We start from the raw sequence: 3,957 nt of genomic DNA, 5'->3' as shown, positions 1-3,957 counted from the left end.
AATCAGGCAATAAAAATCTGAGATCGCAATGCAAATCATATGCATTGATTATGATTATTATAATTGCTATTATTTGCTGAAATTATTATAAAAATTCCTATAAATTTATAATTATTTTGAATATATTAGTGTTCAACTGAATTTGGTAAGAAGTAAATCAAGTCTACATATGTCTGAGAGCAATTTCCAGAAGAAGTATCCGAAGAAAAATAATTTTTCTTTGAAATAAAAACAAACTAGTCAGTAATGCAGTAAAATATTTCGTTGGCCATGATGATATGATAATTTTCTAATAGCTTAAGCAATAAAATGTTAGAAAAGAGAGACAGAAATCATAAATTGTTAGTACACATTTATGGGCCTGATGAAAGTGTAAGATCAGATGCGAATCATTTAGAACTTTTCATAGAAATAGATGGAAAAATAAATTAAAATGTATCTGCATTTTTTAGATGGAAGCCTCCCTATTGGAAAAATGACTTACACACTCACAAGGAATCCCGGATAAAAGATGTAAGAAAGAAGTCCTATTTCTCTCTCAGAAATGTAATTTATATTAAAAAATATCTTCCCTCTTACCAAGCAGAACACGGTGCAATAAAAAGTTTCTTAATCAATTGTGTCGTCTTATTCAGTCACCGATAAGTCGCATGAATTAAACAGCAATCAATGACATAGAAATCAAGGTAATCTAGTGGCTGAAATTCTCAATCTCAAATCTTCTTGGTTTCCTCCAAAAACCTTTTAGTAGAAGATCTTACGCAGCTCCGTACCTTTTACAACATTCTACAATTTATTTATATAAGCAAATAATTATATAAATAAGTTATAAAGCATATAATACTTTGTAGCGGGACCTTTGTCCTGGGACCTTGTGGTTCACAGTCCAGGAACATAACAATGATACAAAAGCAATTGCTCATGCAGTGTAGTTGTTAAGTGGCTTATAAGCTTTCACCATAACTTCAATATGCAAGCTCAATGTATTTAAGTAAATGAATTTCAATATCTAATATATAAAAATCTCGTGCCACGGTGTTTGTGTTTGTACTTCTCCGAAACGGCTCAACCGATTTTTATGAAATTTTTTATGAGTATTTGGTAGATATACTACATAAGTATATTTCATAACGCTAGGTAATTAGGATGTCCCTATCCCGTCATTCCACTTTCAACGTACGCTGATGAGATCAACGCTTGCTTGAAATCATCACCACTGTGAAGTAATGTTGAAAAAATTCTGAAAAAAATAAACACGCGCGTCCAAATGCTACAAAATCTGTCTGCTGACATATTCTCGGACCAATTGTTAGATATCGGCAATGGAAAAGTTGCTGTCTATGAAAATACTGGATGCATAAAATTGCTCACTAATTTCTGCACTATCGTTGATTCGAAAAGCGCTCTCAATGACCGCATATTTCCCAATGTGCGCACACAATACCTAAATCATGCGTGGCTGGCAGAAAGAGCCATTTTGGCAGCAAAAAATGTGGACGTCGACGATTTAAACTTCAAGATGCAGCAGTTGTTGTCAGACGACTTGGTATCATAAAAATCGATCGATACAGTTTGCAATGCTAACAGAGTTTTTGTACTCACTGGATTTGCTAGGCATGTCACCACACCTTCTAAGACTGAAAGTTGGATCTTCGGTTATTTTATTTCGGAATTTCAACCTACCACGGCTGAGCAATGGCACGCGATTTGTCATTAAAAAATTGATGAAAAACGTTATCGAAGCCACCATTTTCAATGGCAAATTCCGAGCCAAAAAGGTTTTGCTGACACGAATTCCAATGATTCTCACAGACGTGCCAATTGAATTCACACGCGTTCAATTTTTCTATTAGACTGGCATTCGCAATGACAATCAATAAGTCGCAAGGCCAAACGATGTCTGTTCGCTGCTTAGATTAGGGCACACCATGTTTTTCACACGGACAATTATACTTGGCATGTTTTCGCTTGGGCAAACCATCGAGCTTATTTGTGTTGGCTAAAGATGGACTAACGAAAAGCATCGTACACTCAATTGCTCTTCGAAATGAATATTGATTTTCTTTATTTCATTTTTATACTTTAGGATAAAAAAATATATTACTTTTTCACTTTACGTTTAACTTTTAAGAGATCAAACAATGTATATGTTCGTAACGTTAATGAAATTCATTGTATTGAGAAAATGAATGTTTTTTTTTTTTATTTATTTAATCGACGATCATCGTCTACAGCGCTTCATTCCTCTTTCTGTCATAGATCCCATCCCCACACACTTACAATACATCCGTTATTTTTTTAATTAAAAACCAAAATATTCACTCGAAATAATTTATATGGCAGAACAACGTTTGTTGGGTCAGCTAGTATTTAAATATACTTATATATATCTAATATGCAGGCCTATTGAATAAGATTTTCGATGAATTTTCTATCAATTATATCTGGTGAGGTTCACTATCTACGAGATATAGCACATCTCTTTGGCTTGAGAGCACTCATTTAGGTTGAATCTTTATTACCGTCACATTAGTACGAAAAGTGAAGGAACGGGTCGGAATAAGTTTTAAAGCAATACATGTTACCATCAATGGCGGTTTTCCACACAGGCAATGATCTCATATCTTGAGATCTATATTGGCCTGAAAGTCTATTTCGACATATATCATAGAATTTATCAATGATGGATTATTATTTTTTTATTTCTAAAAGACATATTATTATTACCTTCATCACCCTCTACTTTAGTGTGGTTTACGAAATTTTTCCCCTTTAATTTTCCTTAAAAAAGAAAGAAAGGAATGGATAAAAGGACTAAAAGAAATGTTGGAAGGAATGCACATTGATGGAAATACGGAGTAAAAAAATATCCCTTAATATTATCGAAGGTCGTAATATTCAGGAAGTTTCTAACATAAATATGTGAAGGATGTTATTACATCAAAATTCTTTATAGTAAAAAAAGAAAAAAAAATATTGATCAGTCACCTAGCCTGAACCACAAGTTCGATTTCGCCAGTTTTTGTTTCACATGGAACCTCAAAATCTCTAGATGAATAATCAGTGAACTTCTGCCCCTTCTCTACCACTCTAGTCCTAGAGTTATCACAATATCAGTTATAAAACTATAATGCATATTCTTAACAACTGGATTATATCATTTATTCGGCAATTAATTTCCCCACTTTGCATGCATAGTCGTTAGTGCGCTCTATGTCTATTGTGCAAGAATGCTTTAAAATATTATTTTCTTTTGTTATGATAAAAAGCAATTCATCAAAAAAAGTTGAAATGGTTTAATTATTACTTTTAATATGAAACATGAAAACAGTTGGTCGCCAAAGTTTTTAATTTAAAAGCATAAAAATATCTATCAGTCTTTGATTATACAATGAAAATAATTAATTTTGAGTAGTAGACATTTACATCAGTCGTCGAATTCGGATGCTACAATGCAATAATTTTTCTTTTCATCTAGAATCAAAATTCCAGTATTGAGAGAATTCCCTTCCCCCCCCCCCTCCTTCCTTTTGTTTTCAAAAACTTCATAGTCGTTCACGGTTACTTTCAATACTGTCAAATGTATAAAATTAACGAGAATAATTTAGCTACATTTTTTTCTTTTACATTATTGGAAGCATTCTAAATTTATTAAGTTACAAACAGCAATTAAATATTTAAGTAAAAACATTTATATTGCTTTGTGTTTAATTTTCTCCAAATTGATATCTAGCTTAGAGCCATGCCGAATTTGTAATGCAAGTTGCAATAGACGACACTTTCTATTCTATAATAGTCAAAAACTATTTTCGGAATAGTATGTCTCGCTTATTTATTGAAAATGATATGAAAAAATTAGACAATTTCTCCCAATTAAAAGCAAGAAAAGTAACATTTTATTGATTTTCAATATCTGTTTCTATGTTTGTAAATTGTACTCTCACTTTTTTTTCAATT

This window comes from Argiope bruennichi, chromosome 2, assembly GCF_947563725.1.
Source record: "Argiope bruennichi chromosome 2, qqArgBrue1.1, whole genome shotgun sequence".
In the NCBI taxonomy this organism is placed as follows: Eukaryota; Metazoa; Arthropoda; class Arachnida; order Araneae; family Araneidae; genus Argiope; species Argiope bruennichi.
The sequence above is the reverse complement of the archived record's forward strand: the minus strand, read 5'-3'. Positions refer to the sequence as shown.